General features: G+C 41.4%; 1 protein-coding gene and 1 pseudogene across 7 annotated transcripts in view; both read right to left on the bottom strand.

Moving 5' to 3' along the window:
- Positions 1–24,109, bottom strand: part of CTNNA2 (catenin alpha 2) — an 810,025-nt gene that overhangs the window by 435,393 nt on the left and 350,523 nt on the right. The gene's annotated exons all lie outside the window — the stretch shown is intronic.
- Positions 6,256–6,374, bottom strand: LOC133364688 (5S ribosomal RNA; annotated as a pseudogene).

A 24,109-nucleotide genomic window follows, 5' to 3' on the forward strand; every position in this document is an offset into this window, starting at 1 on the left:
TCACATTTTTTAGGATCCTACAAAGTGGATCTTGAGAAAATTAACACCACCACCCCTGATCAGCCTATTCTGAAGACTGTCCAAGGTAGTCAGTGGGCAGACAGACTACCTCTAGAATAGCCTTCTCAAACTTTGGGTCTACAGGTGGTGTTGGACTATAACTACCACCATTCTTGTCCACCTGCCATGCTGGTTGGGGTTTATGCACTTGTAATCTAACAACATCTGAGGACCCAAGGTTGGGTTAGGGTATTCTGGTGACTACTTCTACTGAAAGCCATGGTATAACTGCTGAATTTCAAACAAGCCTCACATAACCCACCAATTGTTAGAATGTTCACATTCTTGTTACAAAGTTATTCCAGCACATATTGCAAATCAAAAGGTTAGTGTTTGCTATATCCAGACTACTACAACAGCAGTAGCCATAGCGCTATTGTGACCCACCTCCAGACACACTACACATACAATTCCCCATACAAGTCTAAACTTTGAAATAGTCACCCGAGTGCCCGCTCCAGTGTTGCAGAGCCCATTCTGCACCTCGGTACACCGGAGACCTAATGCTCATGACAACACACGCTAGCAGCAGTGCAAGTGGCAAAAGACACACAGAGAAGCTGACTGAACTTGAGTAAGGAGGTAATTGTGCTTAATGTGTGGCGGTGAAGAAGGCCCACTTCTCTGCCTCCACTGTGTCCTCAAATAGCCACCCAGTTGAGTTTTTATTATTATAATTTTGTATTTCTAGGGTCTATTGCCATCTACTCCAGGGAATGGAGTTTTAGACCAGAAGCCCACTGTCACTTGTTTGAAAGCCCACTGCGACTTATGGGAATTAACTCACACAGGAGGCAGTGATGACGACCAACTTGGATGGGTTTAAAATAAATTCATGGAGGATAAGGCTATCAACAGGTACTAACCATGATGGCTATGCTGTGCTTCCAATTCTGAATACTAGTTGCTGGAAATCACAGGAGGGGAGAGTGCCCTTGTGCTCAGGTCCTGCTTGCAGGCTTCCCATAGGCATCTGGTTGGCCATTGTGAGAACAGGATGTTGGACTAGATGGTCCACTGGCCTGACCCAGCAGACTGTTCTTATGTTCACTTTTACGGTAAATTTGTTCACCTTCATAGCAATCTTGATACCACATCAACACTCACTGCAGTCTCCAATGAGGCATGCAGTGCAATGACTGCTGCAACATTATGGGATCAGATTCAGTTGATGTGGCAAACCCTTACTGCCTCTCTTGGCTTATTAAAACTCATTGTCACGGGGTCAACAGGGTGTAGTCAATGCATCCTTGTTGGGAAGGAATGGTTCATGCCATCTTGAAGTAGGTGATGATACAACTACTCCTGAAAAAGCCCACCTGAACCCATTGGTTTGTGACAATTACCGCCAGACACAAATACCCCTTTTCAGGGAAAGTAATTGAGAGGATTGTTATGTAACAAAATTGTGGTACGCTTGTTTCTCTTAATACAATAAAGTTGTTATCAGGGTACAATGAAAAACTATGCCTTAACGTATCTGAATGTATTGCCTTATAAGAAGAATTAGACCTCCCGTGTTCCTTTCACCAATAACTGATATGTTGAGAAATGTTTTGTTTTGCTTTATAAGGACTTCTACAAACTTCTCAGAGTATTCCTAACATGACTGATATATCTTAACCACCCACCCAATAGGCAAAGGAGGAAAGAATGTTTCCATAGTGTGAAGAGACTTCAGCAAAACCTAAACACATTCCACTTGGTGTCAGCAAAATCCTGAGCACCAGTTGGGTTAACTGAACTCAGTACCAGAGCAAAGGATATAAAAGTCAACACACTATATTGCTAATTATTTGCAAATGTTTAAGAAAGCAAAGAGACTGATTTGTTTTCACTGCACTGCACACCAGGCACCACTCACAAAGCTAATTAGTATATTTAGCAGCCGATTAAATAAATGAAGTGATAATAATGGAGCAAATTATACAAACTATTTCAAAGCATGAAGAAACTTTGTCTCTTTGCTAACGGAACAAGCAGCTGCAGAATTACAAATAGTTACAACCTCTATGAAAGCTCTGCTGTGAGCAATTACAGGCACACATATTTTGCTGCTGCTCTATGATTAAGCAAACCTTCAGCATTAATGGGCACTGAATTCAGGAGTAAAAGAATTATATTTTGTGTAGTGCTTGAGGCTTTAATTTCTTGATAGCACATTAAAATACAGTCTTTTGGCCATTTTAACCTTGTTTAGCATAAATGGTTGAATGTGAAAACACATTGGATCCTGTGGGCCATGGAAGACGTCATTAAGAATTGCTGTACTAGATAACCCTCACCCCCATTTTAGGCATATAATTTTAGACTGTAAACCGGCCAAATGATGCACATGTAGTCCCATTGAAGTCAATGGGCTTAAACGCATATCAATCAGCACCATATTGCAGCCAAAACTATTGTTCCAATATCATTTATAGGCCATTGTTCCTGAAGAATTCCAAGTCTTTGTATTCAAAGAGCTTGAAGAATCAAGATAGAAAAACAAGCTAGAAAAGATAATATATTTTTTTAAAAAAACAAACAAGCAAACAAACAGGACTCTTTAGAGCTGATGATATCCTAACCAAGGTCATGCTAATGAACTGATTCCATGTGCTAGTTATCTTAGTTATTTCACAATAAATTCTAGCCTTGCAGTTGAAAGAATGCATATGATTGGAGCAGGTTCTTCTTCCCCCACACTCACTGATACACATTTTTGAGAAAGAAGAAAATAATCTACTGAATAACTATGTCTCCTTCCATACCAGTTGTTTAGTTTGGAATTGACACACTTTGTTCACTCACTTTGTACAAGGCTTCCACACAACATAATTATGAAATCAAAACCCACCCATGTGTGCCTTGCAGTTCTTCTGCCATTTCTCAAAGCAGAGAAAGCCCCACTTTTTAAAAGAAAGTTGGAAGACTAGCCCAATCTCTGATCTTTTTTAATTGGCATAGTATTGATGTGGACAGTGACATTTTGGAGGCTGAGCCATATCGCCATATCACCATATCTCCTCGCCTCATCTTCACATTTCCTTTTCACATCACATTTCCTTCTTTCAGTGCCATTTTATCATAAAGATATGTTGACAGATAATAAGCAATTAAGAAATAATGTCAGGAGAAGCAGACAGGAGGAGACAACTTATTAATACATCCATTAAAAGCTGCTTCAAAGAGAGAAGCTGGAATTTGTTACACAACTTGACACATTCCCAGCCTGCTGGTTTTCAAGTAGCTGTGGCTGATGAGAAAGCAGCATTAGGAAGGGAAAATGAATAGCCACCCTTGGAGAGATCATGGGCAGCCCAGTCAGAAATTTGACTGTTCCCCGCTTCTTCCATTTTGCTTTTCTTTGTCTTTTTAAATTTATGCATCAACTGCCAGCACAGAAAGAAAAAGATACCCCTTTGCCTTTCACCAAATCTCCCTCCCCACCTCTATTCTTTTAAAAATAAATGTAACATCTGCACGTCTGCTTCCCCAGGTCAGTCAGACTGAAGCTTGGAAGAGGGCAATGAAGCAGCTCAGGCAGGGAGCTTGTATACGAGTAGCGTCTACACCCCTTCGCGGCTCTCACTCAGGCCCTGATCTAAGCAGCTATTTCCACATACTTGCCTCTCCTTCTTAGCCTCACATGCAGCTAGTAGGCACTTCGGCTGCAGTTCTGAAGCTCCTGCCTGGCTTCCAAGAGACTGGAGGCACTCAAGAGGCAGCTGGACAGCCACCTGTCGGGAATGCTTTGATTTGGATTCCTGCATTGAGCGGGGGAGTTGGACTTGATGGCCTTATAGGCCTCTTCCAATTCTACTATTCTATGATTCCCATCTCCTCAGCTCCTGTGAGAAGCGAAGGTGATATGACAGCTGGCAATTAACCCAGGCAGCTGGTGTGCGGATTTCCAATCCTGGGACAGATGTGGTCAGAACCTGTGGCTCTTCAGGGTCTTTCACAGTGTGGAGACCTGCTGGAGGTTCTTGCTCCCCTTTCACCTCAGCTGAGGAAACTTCAGGTTCAAGGTTTGGGCAAGGTTTAATCCTGGCACAATAGTGCTTAATTACCCCCCCACCTACCACCCCAAAGAACAATCTCCTTTCCAATTTCCTTAAGCAACTCTTCTTCCAGGAAGCTTCCCATAGTCTTCTGGGCAGCCATTATGAGAACCAAATGCTGAACTAGACGGCCTTTTGGTCTGATCAAAGAGGATCCTTTTTATGCCCTAAAGTAAGCAGGGGAGGTTTTTGTTTATGGGTTGTACCCTCCCCCCAATGTATGTGAGTAAGAAAGCAGGGGAAGCTAGCATTTCTGCATCGATAATAGGGTTATACAGATTTCAACCCTCCCTCTAAACCAGGGGTGACAGAAAATCCTCAGATAGGAAAAAAAAAGAAAAGAAATTAACATAATAACATAAGCATACAACTGCCACAAAGTGCTTAATTTTTTGTTAAATAAATGACCACTAATGTGGACATTTTTTAAAAAAAACACTGATGGGGATATAATTTTTAAAATTGCACTTAAGAGAACTGGACATTCTCATTCCTTGTCCACTAGGTGAGGCCACATACTTTCTAGTGCTGGGGTGGGGAACCTCTAGCCCGCAGGGTAAACCTAGTCTGGCAGGCTATTTTGGGGAAGCCACGCTTATCTGCCCTGCACCTGATGCTATACATGATGGGGGGCAGATAAGGGCAGGGCTTCAAAGGAACAATCAGAAGTGTAACCAATGGTTCCTTTCCTGGAGCAAGGCACATTCCCACCCACCCATCAAAGGATGGGCTCCAGTCCATGAAACCTTATGCAAGTAAAAATTGAATCACAATACTCTTAGTTGATTTTGCTGCTACAAAGCTACCTTTCTGGGAACGTTAACAGTGTTCATAAAAGCAGTCCACTAATTTTTCTTTCTTTCTCAATTGCTCTGGGATTAGGGCTGGCACACCTGAAAGGGCCACAAAGTGGAGATCTGTTTTAAAAAGTTCTCAAGGAGGTTGTCTCTGTGTGTCAAGATCTTTCGGAACATATTAACACCTCACCTGAACATCCTTTAGAAATATGATACCATTTTCTTTTTTAAAGTATTTGGGCTGGCCTTTGGTGGTCAGGCTTAACATTATTGGAATTTATATGCCTTTTTAAAAAGTCACATTTTACTCACCTCAAAGACACTAGGTGCAACTGCTGTCTTTGACAATATACTTGTATATATCAGAAAATATTACTCATGACGGCAAAAAACACTGAATACTTTTGGATGTTAGAGACATCAAGGAACAACAGAGTACATGAACAGGTTTAATTACAGTCCACTTCAATAAAAAAGACTGGCATTTTCGTGTGTGTGTGTGTGTTAGGGGAGATGTGCAAGCCCCAAATGAAGGGCTTATCAACAAGATGTGCCAAAATTTCCCGTAGAAGTTGATTTCAATCCTATTTCAGATTGAATAAGCATCACCTGATGAGCAGGAACTACATACTTGCTGGTTCTTATACCTGGGTTTATCTCAGAAAATTCCACAAGTGAACCACTGACTACAGAATAACAATATTACAAGCATCTGTGCACAAATATTCCAGAAAATGTTCCTGTCAAGCCAAATGATAGAAGACATTCCAGTGGATACACTGTACATAATATTTTTTTTTTGTTATATGCCTTCAAGTCGATTACGACTTATGGCGACCCTATGAATCTTTTTTGGATATATTCATAGGGTTTTCATGGTAAGAGGTATTCAGAGGTGGTTCACCATTGCCTTCCTCTAAGCCAGTGGTTCGCAACCTTTTTTGCTCCATTCCCCCCTTTCACCATTGTTCAGAATATAATTCCTCCCTTCCCAAGATAGTCTCTCATAGCATGTTGATGTTTCGCGAGTGACGGTGGTGTTTCTCGTGAGAGAAAAATTTCTTAGTTTATATTATAACAGAATTTCTTGGAGCACTTTCTGGTCTTTAAATAATAATTTAATTTTGCAAATGAAAATAATGCTGCATGTTGAAGAATCGATTTTAATCTGTGACATTCAATAAACTTTATTGAATGTCGCAGATTAAATTAAAAATAAACTACAATTTTACAGATTGTACATAATCTACAGGACATCACACTTTGCTGAATAGTGGTCCCAATTCCCCCACTGGAACCCTAAAATTCCCCCCCGGGGGGGAATTCCCCCCTTGTTGAGAACCCATGCTCTAAGCCTACAGCACCCAGTATTCCCAGGCAGTCTCCCATCCAAGTACTAACCAGGCCTGACCCTGCTTAGCTTCCGAGATAAGACACGATTGGGCGTGTTCAGGGTAGTATGGCACAAAATTACATATAGTGAATTTTAGTGTACAGTGGAATAGTATAGTGGAATTATTTCCTCTGATTAATATTTTCATTTTATTCCTTTTTTTCTTTTTTTAATAGCTGTTCATTTACATAAGCCTAAATTGAAAATCAAGTTGCAATTAGCTGTATTTTTCCTGACAAATAATCCAGGCAATAACCAGAAATGTCTTTAGCAGAAAATACAACACATGTATTTTTTTAAAAAATGGCTTGGGTTACTTCCTATCACATCCTACGTGTTATCTATAATGCATTTTCTCTCACACCTACTCTATTTAAAGCTATCAGCTTAAAAATCTTATAATCAGCTACTTGTTTATGTAAAGTTCCCCCCTCCATTTTTGTCTATTTATTTTCTTATAAAGAAAGGAATATTAGGACTGAATATATAAATCTATTATGAACCATCTCCAGATGATTTAAAATGTCTTTTCACAATGTACACTTACAAATTGTAAATTAATGAGGAAACAAGTTTGAAAATTGACTCCAAGGTTTGTTGAAAAAATAAGTGATTCTAGAGCTTATTTTGAAATGTATTAGTTCCTACTGATAAATAAATCACATTGTTTCTCAAAATTATCACTACTAAATTCATTTTTCAAAGTTTTCATCATTATGAATAATATAGCATCTCAGCAGACTGCCTTATTCTGTGTATCACAGTTCTTTAAATTTTATTTCCCTAGGGAAGACATAATTTAACAAAAACTTAGCATTCAAAGCAAATGAACTGTGACTTGGTACAGATATTCCCTGCGAGTAAATGGCAACATACAGATTCTAGAGTCAGTAGTGTAGAGGGAAGGAAGAGAAAGGGAGGGATGTCCCGATCCCATTCCCCACATATGTTCCCCTTGCGCATACAGATCTACAATAATAGGTTTCTCTATTTGAGGATGATCAGGGGACTGGAAACAAAGCCCTATGAGGAGAGGCTGAAAGAACTGGGCATGTTTAGCCTGGAGAAGAGAAGACTGAAGGGAGATATGATAGCACTCTTCAAGTACTTGAAAGGTTGCCACACAGAGGAGGGCCAGGATCTCTTTTTTATTGTCCCAGAGTGCAGGACAAGGAATAATGGGCTCAAGTTACAGGAAGGCAGATTTAGACTGAACATCAGGAAAAACTTCCTAACTGTTCAAGCCATACGACAATGGAACCAATGACTAGGGAGGTGGTGGGCTCTCCGACAATGGAGGCATTCAAGAGGCAGCTGGACAGCCACCTGTCGGGTATGCTTTAATATGGATTCCTGCATTGATGAGGGGGTTGGGCTCAATGGCCTCATAGGCCTCTTCTGATTCTATGATTCATTTCTAAGGAGGGGAACAATTTAATACTAATACATCCCTTGAAGCATATGCACCTGCCACCTCCACTGAAGTGTATGAGCGTCTCTCTGAACGTTCACTTGAGTCTCTGTGTCCACAAATAATGAGTGAATCTGTGAGACGGAGTGGGGTAATGTGTATTTTCACACAGGGGAGCTTCAATGGCCAATCATTCTAGCCCTGGCCCCCTGCCACCTTCTCCCAGGAAGGTCCCTTCTGGTGATTTATTTCAGAAAATGCACATCCCATTCCTTCCACTATATTTACAGCACTCAGAGCAGCCTGCAGCAGTTTTAAAAGTAAAAAATATTTTCCTTTTCCTCCGTGATGCTTTACAAAGTAAAAGGTAATTGCTCCCCGTGTCAATGGCACAAATAAAATGACAAGAGGAAGAAAGTGGAGGCATGGGAAATTGGGAGAGATTATGTGATAGTTTTATGGTCTGTGCTGCAGTTTAATGCGACAATATAAACAAGTGAAATAGTAAGAAAGAGACCGATACAGTGGGTCCAATAGTTTAAGAACAGGGTGTCAGCCTGTCAGGTCAAATGCCTCCTGGAATGAAAATGATTTTAGCTAGATAGAGGATGGCAAGGAGAGTGGGGAGCTAAATGGACCTCCTGAAGTATAATAATAATAATAATAATAATAATAATAATAATAATAACAAGAAGAAGAAGAAGAAGAAGAAGAAGAAGAAGAAGAAGAATATCCGACCCTTCCTCCCAGTAGCAGCCCAGGGCGGCAAACAAAAACATTAAAAACACTCTAAAACATCATAAAAACAGACATTACAATATATTAAAACAAAACATATTTTAAAACATCTTTTTTGTACTTTAAAAAAGCTTTTAAAACATCTTAAAAAGCAATTCCAGCACATATGCAGACTGGGATAAGGTCTCTACTTAAAAGAGATGGTGCCTAATATTTAAGGGGAGGGAATTCCAAAGGATTGGTGCCACTACACTAAAGGTCCACTTCCTATGTTGTGCAGAATGGACCTCCTAATTAGATGGTATCTACAGAAGGCCTCACCTGCACAGCGTAGTGATCAACTGGGTGTGTAAAGGGTAAGATGATCTTTCACTAGAGGCAGTGTTGTAGCTTACTGGAAGAGCATCTGCTTTGCATGCAGAAGATCCCAAGTTCAATCTCTGATGGCATCTCCCAGTAAGACTGAGAAAGTCCCTTGCCTGAAGCTCTGAAGAGTCACTGCCAGTCAGTGTAGACAATTCTGAGTGAGATGCACCAATGATCTGACTTAATACAAGGTAGCTTCCATAATCTAAACTCAGTCAGAGAATGCCCTCTCGCATGTCCTGCCATCAGGATGCAAAGAAGAGCCTCCCTAACAGATCTTCAGGATCTTAGTATAGGAAAGGCCAGTCCCTTAGGTGTCATGCATTCAAGCGATTTAAATTAAGTCACTCGTCCTGATAATAACCTACAGGCAGTGCTGATCAAAATAATATCATAGGTACTTGATGACTTCCCCCCCCCGAATTACGCTTTGTCTACAAGATGGCCCATACAATGGAGAAATTTCATACACTAAATTGAAAGGAAGGATATTCTCCTCTTCCCCCCACTCTTTAATTTTCTCTTTTTTATTTTTAGCTTAACCTCTATGTAAAAGCCTTTCAACTTTTGGTACACATTGCTCCTAGCAAGTTCCCTAGATAGCTATGCCGTTGTCTACCTGTGGCCGTCACTGATGCTTCAGAGGAGGGGTGGTGTGGGAAAGATCATTAGCCATTAGGTTTGGGTGGCACTTTTTCATAAAACAACGGACACCCAAAATGTCCATATTTATGAGATTTGTTAGCTATATTCTTCACCTAAGGGGCACTCCAAGTGGCATACATTATGATTTAACACACAATAAAAGATAAAAAGCAAAGGAAAACACTTATTTAACCAAAACCTCTTATGCTAAAGTATTAACCTCATTGACTATTACAAAATTTCAGAGTGTTAAAAAAAATCTAGAGCAGCAATCTTTAATCACACCAATTACTCAATTAAAGTTTTAAGTGGCATGCCTTTTAATGTGTCCAGTTAATCAGGACAGTCATTAACCCTCTTGGACAGTTAAACTTTTTCTAAAAGGTACATTTTCTCGAGCAAATGGATATTGAGCTCAAATTTAAAACAATACTGTAGTGGTATAGCTGAGGAATTGAAACAAATTTGAATCCAAAATGTCTCTGTTAACTTTAACTGAAACCAGAGCTGAGCTTCTAAACACCAAAACTGGATTCTGTTCAGAGAAAACAGCTCAATACTCAGAAGTTCAAGGGCAGGTGGTCTTTGAGGACTAATAAGAGGAGCCTGTGACTCCTCCAACCCTAGAGAGGCATGAAGAAAGTGATTTTTCTAGGAAACCAAGGAGAGAGATTTGGAGACAAAGTTCCAGAGACTCATTATTTTCCCTATGTTTACTTTGAATTCCAAATACAAACAGTGTCTCAGAAGTGGGAAAGAAAAACACTAATGTAAACTGTAGGCTAATCTAGAATTTCTAAAGATTACTATGCCAAATAGTTAACAATGTGGTTGGTTTTTCATTAAAAATGTCTATTTCAGGTTATGATCTTGAGCTACTCCTCTAAGAAGCTAGATATACTTGATCAAAGCAAGCTTCAGGGAGTACTTGGCTCCACCACCTTCGTTTGTTAATATCCATTTGGTCCTAGCAAACATGAGCCCAATATGGAGGTGTGAGTTTGTGTTTCCTTTGTAGGAATGGCATGTACCATCTCAGTTTCACACAAAGAATTCTGGAATTTATAGCCCCAGTCCCCAGAGGGGAAAGATGCTCTGCTGGGCTGTGAGCACCCACTGCCACTTCTGTCCTCCACTGTCCCAATAGAAATCTCATAACCTTAGTGCAGGGGAGAGGCAGCGGAAGCAAGGACTTCTCGAAAACGTGCACGTTCACTTGGAATCTCTGCCAAAAACAAACAACAAGAAGAAACACCTTGGCCTCTTTGGGGACAAAGAAGAGAATAAATCGCTCACGCCTATAAGGTGGTTAAACTGGTTACCTTGAACCACTTATTGTCTTAAAAAGAACTAAAGCAGACATTTAGAAATACCTGAAGTGAACCTATTTCTTTTGAATGGTCAACTCCCAAGCTGCAGACTATTCCATTTTATATTATTGTTTGCACCCCAGTCTCTGAGTAGTGTGAGGTTTCCAGGGGTCCCAACACTTACCCAGGGTTCTGTTTCCTTGGAATGAAGGTGACTAGAGACTGTGGTGTCTCTATGATACCAGGCTTTATTTACCCATATATACAACCTAAGCATAAGATGAAAGGGGCATCAACAAAGCATTCACATAAGAACATAAGAAGAGCCTGCTGGATCAGGCCAGTGGCCCATCTATTCCAGCATCCTGTTCTCGCAAAAGATCTTGCTTCCCCACTAGGCTTCCAGGGAGGCTTCCCAAAGCCATAGTTTTGCATTCAGCACAGACAGCAGCCTCTCTGTGTCTTTTCAGCTTCCAGCTCCACAACAGATTAAACCACACTAGCCAGATGAGGGGAGGAGGGGCTACAGCCCTCAAAGAAATCCAGCAGGTTCCTTTACTATAAATGTCATCTCTACAGACACAGAATTACAGGCTTGGAGGGTATCCACAGACATCATCCATATCAGCCCCCCCAATCCTATAATAACATGCTGCTTTTCCAAGCAAAACCCATCCAAAGCAGCTCACAAGAATAAGTATATTAAAATATGTAAAATACTAAAAATAAAAACTGCAAGTATATATTTTTTTAAAAAATAACAAATATACTGTGCCAAAGTATTTTTAGCAGGGGTGATACCGTGATCAGATTATGGACTTTTCCCAAATTAGTCAATATTAAAATAGTGGAAGTAGAAGCAGGTCCATTAGGATAAATGGGGCACTTCCCCACAACCTCAGTCCACCCTCAGCCAGCCCCCACCTGTCTGCCTTCTTCATAAGTAGTCCAGTAGGTGATGCCTATCAGCCTCCTTTTTAGTCTCAGCAGTCCCCTGGTAGGACTCAGCAAGGAGGGGACGGGGGTAAAACTAGAACTGGTTTGCTCTGCCTGTCATTGGCTCTTCCCCACACCTCCCCATGGGCACTAATGGGCACTGAAAACTGAAACATGTGCAAAGATGGCTACCAAAAACCCCCAATAACCCTAAAACCCAGAAACAAAAATGAAAGCATAGCACTGTCATTTATGGTTTGTGTTGATATAAACAACTAGAAAGTATTGATCTGTTATAATCAGTAATGTGAAGCAAAGCAAAGTAAAATGTATTGAACAGCAACAATCAATACAAAGTTAGGTGAACAAATGCACATGAATCATTACAAACAAAATATTTTTTTCTTGTTTTATAATATTAGCAGTCTTGAGTGCTTCAAGTGGAACAGCAGAATATTTTTGGTTTTTGGTTTTTTTAAGAGATCACAATACATGAATCTTATAGGTATTCAAACAAGTTTATAATCAGTAAGGGGTGAGTAAGAAAGCACCTTCCGCTGACCAAAAAGACAAGCTTGTTAAAATGGTTAAGAGTAGTTTCTCTGTTTTAGGCTACAAATGACTATTTATTTATTTATTTATTTATTTATTTATTTATTTTAGAGGCTAGACGTATTGGCAGGTCTAATTTTAAATGTTAGATTCCTAGTTTATAAACCAATTTGGTCTTTAAAATAGTTTTAAACTGTATAACAGGTCCTGAATATAAAAGACAACACAATTTATATAACTGCAGTAGGACTTTTTGTCACATTATCAAGTTCTCATTTTATCATTTGAGTTCTCCCTTCACATCTACAAAGTCAGCACACATAGGACATTTATTAATGCATAAGGCTGTTGTTTAATAATAAAAATTCTCATTTATTAAGACAAAATGAAGTACTGTTGTTATAATCTTCATCATATCAGCATGTTTCCAACTGTTCCAGCATATCCAAATATGCCAAAGATGGAGTCAAATCTCTCTTGACATAATTCTCTGATCTTCCCTTAGTTGTTTATTGCTTCCAGTTCTTTGTTGTTGTTGTTATGTGCCTCCAAGTCGATTACGACTTATGGCGACCCTATGAATCAGTGACCTCCAAGAGCATCTGTCATGAAACACCCTGTTCAGATCTTGTAAGTTCAGGTCTGTGGCTTCCTTTATGGAATCAATCCATCTCTTGTTTGGCCTTCCTCTTTTTCTACTCCCTTCTGTTTTCCCAAGCATTATTATCTTTTCTAATGAATCATGTCTTCTCATTATGAAGATAACCTCAGTTTCATCATTTTAGCTTCTAGTGATAGTTCTAGTTTGATTAGTTCTAACACCCAATTATTTGTCTTTTTTGCAGTCCATGGTATCCGCAAAGCTCTTCTCCAACACCACATTTCAAAGGAGTTGATTTTTCTCTTATCAGCTTTTTTCACTGTCCAACTTTCACATCCATACATAGAGATCGGAAATACCATGGTCTGAATGATCCTGACTTTAGTGTTCAGTGATACATCTTTACATTTGAGGACCTTTTCTAGTTCTCTCACAGCTGCCCTCCCCAGTCCTAGCCTTCTTCTGATTTCTTGACTATTGTCTCCATTTTGGTTAATGATTGTGCCAAGGTATTGATAATCCTTGACAAGTTCAATGTCCTCATTGTCAACTGTAAAGTTGCATAAATCTTCTGTTGTCATTACTTTAGTCTTTTTGACATTCATCTGTAGTCCTGCTTTTGTGCTTTCCTCTTTAACTTTCATCAGCATTCGTTTCAAATCATTACTGGTTTCTGCTACTAGTATGGTATCGTCTGCATATCTTAAATTATTGATATTTCTCCCTCCAATTTTCACACCTCCTTCTTCTTGGTCCAATCCTGCTTTCCGTATGATATGTTCTGCGTATAGATTAAATAAATACTGATGACACTTTGCCCCTATTGACCACTCCCTACAGTTTCATATAGAAAACAGCTCTGCCAACAGGGTTGTGCTCTGTGGCACTGACTGAAGCACTGTGCCCTGATTGAGGCCACTGGCATAAGGCATCTGTCAGCTTCCTGCACATACACCTTCCCCCAAAAAGAAAAACTGGAAATATTTTTTGGGTGGAGGTGGAAGAGGAATATTTGAAAAAAGTCTTCCTGCCTGTTCTGCCACTGAAGGAGCATCTATTGGTTACTAATTAACTTCAACTGAGGTCCCCCCACTGACAGAAGACAAAGTATTCCTGAGACTGCAACCAGGCAATGGTTCATTTTTTTAAAAAAAGGAGGGGTGCAGTTCAGGATTATTTACCTCTCTGTTTTGGTTCTGTTTCAAAGTAACCTGTTTTCCCACTTTATAAGTTTGGGTCATTGCTCTCTTTTTGTCCCCCAAAGGTATCTAGGCTTTGTGCACGTGTCAAGCGAATGTGCACAAAAAGTTCAAAACACTTGAGTCTTGACACTGCCATGGATTTAATCCCTATAGAGCAGCCTTTCCCAACCGGTGTGCCTCCAGATGTTGTTGGACCACAATTCCCATCTTTCCTGACCATTGGCAATGCTGGCTGAGGCTGATGGGAGCTGTGGTCCAACAACATCTGGAGGCACACTGGTTGGGAAAGGCTGCTATAGAGGTTTCAGAGCAGTGCCTTGTCATAGGTTGTGGGAATAGTTTAAAGTTTTACAGCCAGAGGACATGGCCAGGATGCTTGTAGATGTCCATCCCACCACTTGCAATCTCAATCCTTGTCAATTATGGCTAATAAGAACTAGTAGTGGGATTGGCAGTCCTAGAAGTGGTAAGTGTATCACTGTGTCAGGGGGTGATCCCCACCACCTTTAAAGAAGTGGTGGTGCTGTCACTCCTTAAGAAGTCCTCCTTGGATCCTCTGGTACTGAATGACTAACAGCTAGTCATACATATTTCCTTTCTGGGCAAGAAGGGATAGTGAATGGAGAGCTTTAGGGACTCTTGGATGAGACTGAATATCTGGGCCCATATCTGCCTGATTTTATTTTATTTAAAAATATTTGTATACTGCTATTTCATTTTTTTTAATAAATCAAAGTGGATTGCAATATTTTTTTAAAAAAGAACCATAAAATAATTAAAAAATACTGTAAAAACAAATGCCAACCATCATAAAAATATATTTTCTTAATTGTCTGCATAAGCCTGACAAAACACAAAGGTTTACACTCTGGTTTGTGACTAACACAGCTTTGATCACCTTATCAAATGATCTTATCCAGGAGAGAGACAAGAGGTGTGTGACCCTGTTTGTTATCTTGGTATTGAACGCCAAAGAGATCCACTGACCATGGTATCTTACTGAACTAATTTGGTAGCATGAGAATTAGAGAGGCTGAGTTACAATGGTTCTACTCCTACCTACAGGGCTAGTTTCAAAGGTAGCAATGGAGAACTTTTGTTCGGCTCAATGGTGTTTGAGCCATGGTGTCCTGGCTCCCAACCAAAAAAGGAGACTCATGATTCGACTCATGATTCGAAGACTGGACTTCCCAGGAGGATCCCTCCGCCTGTGCAGCCTCTGAGACAGCTCCCGTCTTGGATGAAACTTTTTCAGTTTTAAATCCAGTCAGAAGGGCTTTTTTTGACTGGGGATAATTTCTTCCGGATAAGGAAGAAACGTGAGATTTCCCACATAGCTTTGTTGTGATTGTTGGAGACTGGAACTCGTCAGAATTGTCTGTGAAAGAAGGTCTTCCAGCAGCTGGGACGGAGCAAGCTAGCTCAGCTGAAAAAGTGATCCGTTTTTTTTTTCTTTAAAGAAAAACGGCCTAACAGGCAAGTATTCTCCTGTCTACACTTATTACTTTCTTATCTACACAGCTAAAGAGATTTGTCAAGGAACCAGCAATTAAGAAAACCTGGGTGAGCCAAAACTTTCCTTTTCTTTTACTCACGGAACTAAGGGGGAAGAAAATAAAAACAGCCTATCTTTTTTTATTGCAAAAAGCTGACATGGAAAATAGCATTATAAAGATTACAACGGATGAGGGTTTTCTTTTTGATTTATAAGACTTTTGTGTAACATATGTCTGGGACTATTTTTCCTGATCTACTTTTTTTTTTTTGACGAATCTGCTCATTTTTTCTGCTACTAGTTATTTGGACGCTGTGAACTAAATCTGTTTTTGCACTTCTGAGCTTATAAGAGATAAGGGCTGTCTAGAGTGTGACGCCAGTTGGTTTGAAAGATTAACTCCTTTCTAACTGGATAAAGAAATAAACTGCTCTTTGCTTGGGACATTGAAAATTGAAGGAGTTTTGTTCCTTTGGCTTTAAGAATGACAATTAAGAAGATTATGGATGTACAAGAAGGGACTTTATCTTTAGACATGTTTCAGAAAATAATGAATGGGATTAACTCAATAAAACAAGAACTGAGAAATAATAGTCAAGCATGGAGAATTGAATTTGACGAAATGAGACAGGAGCTGAAAGAAATTCAGGATTCTATGAGAAAGGAGAATAAAGATGGATCTGGAAAACCAAAAAAGGATGAAAGAGAAATTAAAGGCAAGGTTCAAACTATGGAGATTGGATTAAATATGGATATGGAAAAAGATTTGGATTTCCTGGCTGTGATGGATGATGTGATGGCTATACTCATTCCTGAAGAGGGAGAGTCTGGCCACAGTGATTAATATTCTGCCAACCTTTTGAATTACTTAATATGATCTACATGGGGCTGTCCCTGAAGATGATAAGGGAACTACAGCTAATGCAAAATGCAAGAACCTACCTTTTGAGTAGAACCGCCAGCTTGAACAATACTACACAGGTTCTGAAAGAGTCACACTAGGTTTGCAGTCTGAATTCAAGGCACTATACACCTGTCCCTATATGCTCTTGCCCAGGAGCTAAGATCTGGGGAGGAGGCCCTCATTAATAGCGCAGAGTGGTAAGCAGCTGTAACGCAGCCAAAGCTCTGCTCACAGCCGGAGTTCGATTCCAACGGAAGGAGGAAGTCGAATCTCCGGTAAAAGGGGTCAAGGTCCACTCAGCCTTCCATCCATCCGCGGTCGGTAAAATGAGTACCCGGCATACTCTGGTGGGTAAAGAAAGGCCGTGGATGGAACTGGCAAACCCTCCCCATATATACGGTCTGCCTAGTAAATGTCGCAAGACGTCACCCTAAGAGTCGGAAATGACTCGCACTACAAGTGCGGGGACACCTTTACCTTTTTACATTTAGCAGACCTTCGTAGACAGACCTTCTCAGTTGTGGCACCCCAGCATTTTAATTCAAAATCCACTTGGTGCCTTCATTGTTGATATTTAGATGCCAAAGGGAAACACGGTTGTTTTCGCAAGCCTTCAGAGCCCAACATTGGGGCATCACTGATTTACAGCTGAAAGAGTTTGACTGTATGGAGTGAATCTACATACTAGACTTAGTTTTTCTTTTCACTCTTCTGGGAGAAACTGTTTACACTTGAGTTTCAAGGTAAATGTAGGGAAACTATGAGACTCTAGAACTTTGTCCCCAATTTGCTTTCCTGGTGAATACAGTTTCTTCATGCCTCTCAAGCATTGGAAGTGATGGGGCTCTTCGTGTTCTGCTAATGGATGTCTTCCATCAAGTGGAGGAACGCCAACTGGATGCCACCCAGTATTTCTAATGTGGCTCAGCTACTTCAGCTCATACAGTATTTTAAAACATACAATATTTTCATTAATACATGTATCCATGTAGAACTTAACAGCGTAATTCAGCAAATGTGCATTGCTTTTAAAATAAAAACAGTAACCAAAAAAGAATGGTGGTGAGAGCTCATTTCAGGTACAGAACACTGGTCTTGCATCATTTCCCCCCCTCTCGATTCAAATCTAATTAAAAAATGAAGAATTCTTTTTTTTTTCCCTTGTAGGATAATCTAATGAAAGTGCTAGAATCAGTTTCATTATGTTGCCATGTGGGAAATGAAGATGGAAAGTATGCTGGGGTGAATACCTATATTTAAAGAAATGCTGAGATGTTTTACACTGAACGGAGCTGAAGATAAATGGTAGCTAGAGGAAGAAAAGTGTTAATTTGCTGAATGAAACCGGCGTGTAATTTATTTTACTTCATTAAAGGATGTATTCTTCAAACACTACTAGAAATGTGAACCCTTTGAAAGTAATTGTTATAAACATGTTTAATCACATCTTTTGAAGTTACTTTCAACATTTTATTTGTCTTCTTCTTGGATTCTATCCCCCCCCCGTCATTCATCTGTGGCTGTTTGGAGTGTATACACTGGACGAGCAGTGCCTGCAAAAACTCATCAGCTAAAAAAGTCAGAGACTAAGAATAGTGGACTCTTCTTTACGCACACAAATTACAGAAGTGTTTCAGCTTTGCCTTTGTTAGAACAAAGGATGCTATGCATAGTGAAAATATTTATTTTAAAATCTCAATGAGTAGTTTCTATCAATGTATTACTTTGCTAAGCAAATGGAAAAGGACAAACAGCTCTGTAATAAACATCATGGTTTTCATTAACAAGGTCCCAGATTCAGGTTCTGCGCCTCCAGGTAAGAAGATCCTACCTCTGCTTCCTGAGACAGAATCCAGGAACATCTGAGATCTTGAAGAACCACTGCCCACCTCAGAGTAGCAGACAGTGCTTGGGAGAGCCAGGAATATGCACATAGCTGGGCTGGAAACAGCATGGTGCTCTGATGCTTTCTCCCACCTACTTTTTTAACTTACAGGAATGGCTGTTATGGGAGTCAATCCAATCGTCAAGCAAAAACATTCCTAAATGCAGATGTCTGGGCTGGATAGTCATCAGTATAATCTTCCAGACCATTAATTAACTCAGTAACATAGTCACATACGAAAAGTTAGTGTCCACATCCTAATGCAGTTTGAAAGGTTGTTGTCAAGATAAATAATGTAAGACATCTAAATTTATTTGTACGTTGAAAGTATTGTCAAACCTCTTAATGATGCGACAAACATACATAAACATTATGAAGATTTTTAAGTTTTAAGGCATAAGTTGTTGTCTCCAGGACGCTGATCTGCTCTGGGACCAGATCTGATGGCTTGTTCTTGGCACTGAAATACAGCAATAGTGCAGGAATGCTGCTGATGGACCACCACCCTCCCTGGCGAAGTGGCAGAGACTGTCTTGGAAGTGGTACTGAGATACTTCAACATCCATGGCAAGGCAGCACCCAGTACCTAAGAACATAAGAACATAAGAAGAGCCTGCTGGATCAGGCCAGTGGCCCATCTAGTCCAGCATCCTGTTCTCACAGTGGCCAACCAGGTGCCTGGGGGAAGCCCGCAAGCAGGACCCGAGTGCAAGAACACTCTCCCCTCCTGAGGCTTCTGGCAACTGGTTTTCAGAAGCATGCTGCCTCTGACTAGGGTGGCACAGCACAGCCATCATGGCTAGTAGCCATTGATAGCCCTGTCCTCCATGAATTTGTCTAGTCTTCTTTTAAAGCCATCCAAGCTGGTGGCCATTACTGCATCTTGTGGGAGCAAATTCCATAGTTTGACTATTCGCTGAGTAAAGAAGTACTTCCTTTTGTCTGTCCTGAATCTTCCAACATTCAGCTTCTTTGAATGTCCACGAGTTCTAGTATTATGAGAGAGGGAGAAGAACTTTTCTCTATCCACTTTCTCAATGCCATGCATAATTTTATACACTTCTATCATGTCTCCTCTGACCCGCCTTTTCTCTAAACTCAAAAGCCCCAAATGCTGCAACCTTTCCTCGTAAGGGAGTCGCTCCATCCCCTTGATCATTCTGGTTGCCCTCTTCTGAACCTTTTCCAACTCTAGAATATTCTTTTTGAGATGAGGCGACCAGAACTGTACACAGTATTCCAAATGCGGCCGCACCATAGATTTATACAACGGCATTATGATATCGGCTGTTTTATTTTCAATACCTTTCCTAATTATCGCTAGCATGGAATTTGCCTTTTTCACAGCTGCCGCACACTGGGTCGACATTTTCATCGTGCTGACCACTACAACCCCGAGGTCTCTCTCCTGGTCGGTCACCGCCAGTTCAGACCCCATGAGCGTATATGTGAAATTAAGATTTTTTGCTCCAATATGCATAATTTTACACTTGTTTATATTGAATTGCATTTGCCATTTTTCCGCACATTCACTCAGTTTGGAGAGGTCTTTTTGGAGCTCTTCGCAATCCCTTTTTGTTTTAACAACCCTGAACAATTTAGTGTCGTCAGCAAACCTGGCCACTTCACTGCTCACTCCTAATTCTAGGTCATTAATGAATAAGTTGAAAAGTACAGGTCCCAATACCGATCCTTGAGGGACTCCACTTTCTACAGCCCTCCATTGGGAGAACTGTCCGTTTATTCCTACTCTCTGCTTTCTGCTTCTTAACCAATTTCTTATCCACAAGAGGACCTCTCCTCTTATTCCATGACTGCTAAGCTTCCTCAGAAGCCTTTGGTGAGGTACCTTGTCAAACGCTTTTTGAAAGTCTAAGTACACTATGTCCACTGGATCACCTCTATCTATATGCTTGTTGACACTCTCAAAGAATTCTAATAGGTTACTGAGACAGGACTTTCCCTTGCAGAAGCCATGTTGGCTCTGCTTCAGCAAGGCTTGTTCTTCTATGTGCTTAGTTAATCTAGCTTTAATAATACTTTCTACCAGTTTTCCAGGGACAGAAGTTAAGCTAACTGGCCTGTAATTTCTGGGATCCCCTCTGGATCCCTTTTTGAAGATTGGCGTTACATTTGCCACTTTCCAGTCCTCAGGCACGGAGGAGGATCCGAGGGACAAGTTACATATTTTAGTTAGCAGATCAGCAATTTCACCTTTGAGTTCTTTGAGAACTCTCGGGTGGATGCCATCCGGGCCCGGTGATTTGTCAGTTTTTATATTGTCCATTAAGCTTAAAACTTCCTCTCTCGTTACCACTATTTGTCTTAGTTCCTCAGAATCCCTTCCTGCAAATGTTAGTTCAGGTTCAGGGATCTGCCCTATATCTTCCACTGTGAAGACAGATGCAAAGAATTCATTTAGCTTCTCTGCAATCTCCTGATCGTTCTTTAGTACACCTTTGACTCCCTTATCATCCAAGGGTCCAATTGTCTCCCTAGATGGTCTCCTGCTTCGAATGTATTTATAGAATTTTTTGTTGTTGGTTTTTATGTTCTTAGCAACGTGCTCCTCAAATTCTTTTTTAGCATCCCTTATTGTCTTCTTGCATTTCTTTTGCCAGAGTTTGTGTTCTTTTTCATTTTCTTCATTCGGACAAGACTTCCATTTTCTGGAGGAAGACTTTTTGCCTCTAAGAGCTTCCTTGACTTTGCTCGTTAACCATGCTGGCATCTTCTTGGCCCTGGCGGTACCTTTTCTGATCTGCGGTATGCACTCCAGTTGAGCTTCTAATATAGTGTTTTTAAACAACTTCCAAGCATTTTCGAGTGATGTGACCCTCTGGCCTTTGTTTTTCAGCTTTCTTTTGACCAATCCCCTCATTTTTGTGAAGTTTCCTCTTTTGAAGTCAAATGTGACCGTGTTGGATTTTCTTGGCAATTGACCAGTTACATGTATGTTTAATTTAATAGCACTGTGGTCACTGCTCCCAATTGGTTCAACAACACTTACATCTCGCACCAGGTCCCGGTCCCCACTGAGGATTAAGTCCAGGGTTGCCGTCCCTCTGGTCGGTTCCATGACCAACTGATCTAGGGAATAGTCATTTAGAATATCTAGAAACTTTGCTTCTTTGTCATGACTGGAACACATATGCGGCCAGTCTATGTCCGGGTAGTTGAAGTCACCCATTACTACCACATTTCCTAGTTTGGATGCTTCCTCAATTTCATATCTCATCTCAAGGTCTCCCTGAGCATTTTGATCAGGGGGACGATAGATCGTTCCCAGTATTAAGTCCCTCCTGGGGCACGGTATCACCACCCACAACGATTCTGTGGAGGAGTCTGCCTCTTTTGGGGTTTCGAGCTTGCTGGATTCAATGCCTTCTTTCACGTATAGAGCGTATACGTATAGTATCCTGGCTCCGGACTTCAGGGCCTCCAGGACAACCACAGGGCAGTGTCAACACATCATGAGCCTGAACACAAGTGGTAGGAAATATCCCTGATCTAGTCTTTGCTACAGATTGGGTTGCTAGTGATCTGTTATTGCTGTTGGTGGGGTTGTAATAACCTGATGGAACATTCCCTGGTGAAATTGGACGGACAGCAATGACATCTCCCACCCCTTGTAGGAGTGAAGGACCCATTAGGATGATCTGCCCAGGAAGCTTACGAATATTTGAATGCTCTGACAGATTTTCCAGTTGACACGACTGGCGCTTCCTCTTGAGGCCCCGGTCCTGCTTTTGGAATCACAAGACAGAAAGGCATGTCAGCATGATTGCTCCCAGGTGCCCTCTCTGATGTTATGGCTCTCTGGTATTCCAGGGAGCTGCAGGCAAAGAAAAAGAAAGGATGATGGCTGGAACACAAGTGGCTTAAATTCTGAGGTGAATCTGAATGAAATAAACACATTATTGTGCCTTCCATGTGACAGTGATGGCAGGGAAGAGGAACTCCATATTTCCTCTTCAAGTATCTCTCCAGCAGAATTCTTCAGGGTGGTGAATGGGCTTTTGCCATCTGGCCACAAGCAAGAGGTTATGGAATACTGGAGGCTGCTGTAACAAGGCAGTTTGTGGAGCACTTTGATTATAACGTTGCTTGGATTCACATAGAATTAGACACCTCTGTTAGGATTAGCACTGTGAAAGTATCCAGACCAGCTGGAACAGCTGCAGCACTGGGTGACTGGAGAAGACCCGCCCTGAGAGTGAGTATCTGAGCATCTGGGTGTTTGATGCTCACTCCTCTGGGTTGCTGTCTCTTGAGACAACTGAAGTCCCTGGTAAGTGCTGCAAGGACTGGGACCCCATGCCTGACCCTGGCTTCACAGTGAGGCTGCAGTTAATCTTGCTTATCTGCTGTGCCCTCTGGCCTGTGTGTGTTGTAGTTGAACACCAGACTGGTACACAATAAGACCACACTCATCCATGATTTGATCATGGATGAAGGTGCCAATTTGATGTGCATTACTGAGACCTGGATGGGTAAACTGGGAGGAGTTGATCTGACCCAGATTTGCCCACCTGGATACTCAGTGCAACACCAGCACAGGCTGCAGAAATGGAGGGGAGGAGTTGCTGTGGTCTACAGAACTTCCATCTGTCACCAGGAAATCACTCTGTCTTGGAGCAGGCTGTGAGGGCCTGCACCTGGTGCTGGGCTAAGGAGACAGTAAACTAGGGTTGCTGCTGGTATACAGTCCACCCTGCTGCCCGGCAGCTTCTATGAATGAGCTGGTTGAGGCCATCTTGGCTGTGGGAGGAGCCCAGAATAATAGTGTTGAGTGATTTCAATGTCCATGGTGAGGCTGCCTCTAGTGTTCTGTCTCGGGACTTTGTGGCCTCCATGATAACCATGGCACTGTCTCAAGTTGTCACCAGCCCAACACATAGGGCAGGGCACACCCTCGACCTGGTTTTTGCTCCAGATGGAGGAAGGGGTGGTCTGGAGATAGGAGGCATGGATGTCACTCCATTGTCATGGTCAGACCACTTCCTAGTAAAGTGACTTATGGCTCCAATCCTCCCCTGCAGGGGTGGTGGATAGATTAAGATGGTCCACCCTCGGAGGCTAATAATAATAATAATAATAAATTTAATTTCTGTGTCGCCTATCTGGCCAAAGGCCACTCTAGGCGACGTACAAAACAGTTAAAACACAATGAGATAAAATACAATAATACAATAAAAAACAGTATGAGAATAATACAGCAGCAACAATATTAAAACAGGGTAGGAGGCATTTCAGTCACAGTAATTAACGCTCCCCGGAGATCCCAAAGGCCTGTTGAAAGAGCCAGGTCTTTAAGGCTTTACGGAATACATTTAGGGAAGAGGCGTGCCGGAGATCTTGTGGGAGGGAGTTCCAGAGAGTGGGGGCCGCCACTGAGAATGCCCTCTCTCTTGTACCCGCCAATCTAGCTGTTTTTGTCGGCGGGCTTGAGAGAAGGCCTTGAGTGGCTGATCTTGTCGGGCGGCATAATTGGTGGCGTTGAAGGCGCTCCGTAAGATAAACTGGGCCGAGACCATATAGGGATTTAAAGGTTAATACCAACACCTTGAATTGGGCCTGGAAAACAACTGGAAGCCAGTGTAGATCGAACAACACTGGTGTGATGTGATCCCGGCGGCGACTATTCGTAAGTAGTCGAGCCGCCGCATTTTGTATAAGTTGTAATTTCCGGACCGTTTTCAAGGGTAACCCCACGTAGAGCGCATTACAGTAGTCCAAACGAGAGGTGACCAGGGCGTGTACTACCA

The sequence above is a fragment of the Rhineura floridana genome, chromosome 9, assembly GCF_030035675.1.
Source record: "Rhineura floridana isolate rRhiFlo1 chromosome 9, rRhiFlo1.hap2, whole genome shotgun sequence".
Taxonomy (NCBI): domain Eukaryota; kingdom Metazoa; phylum Chordata; class Lepidosauria; order Squamata; family Rhineuridae; genus Rhineura; species Rhineura floridana.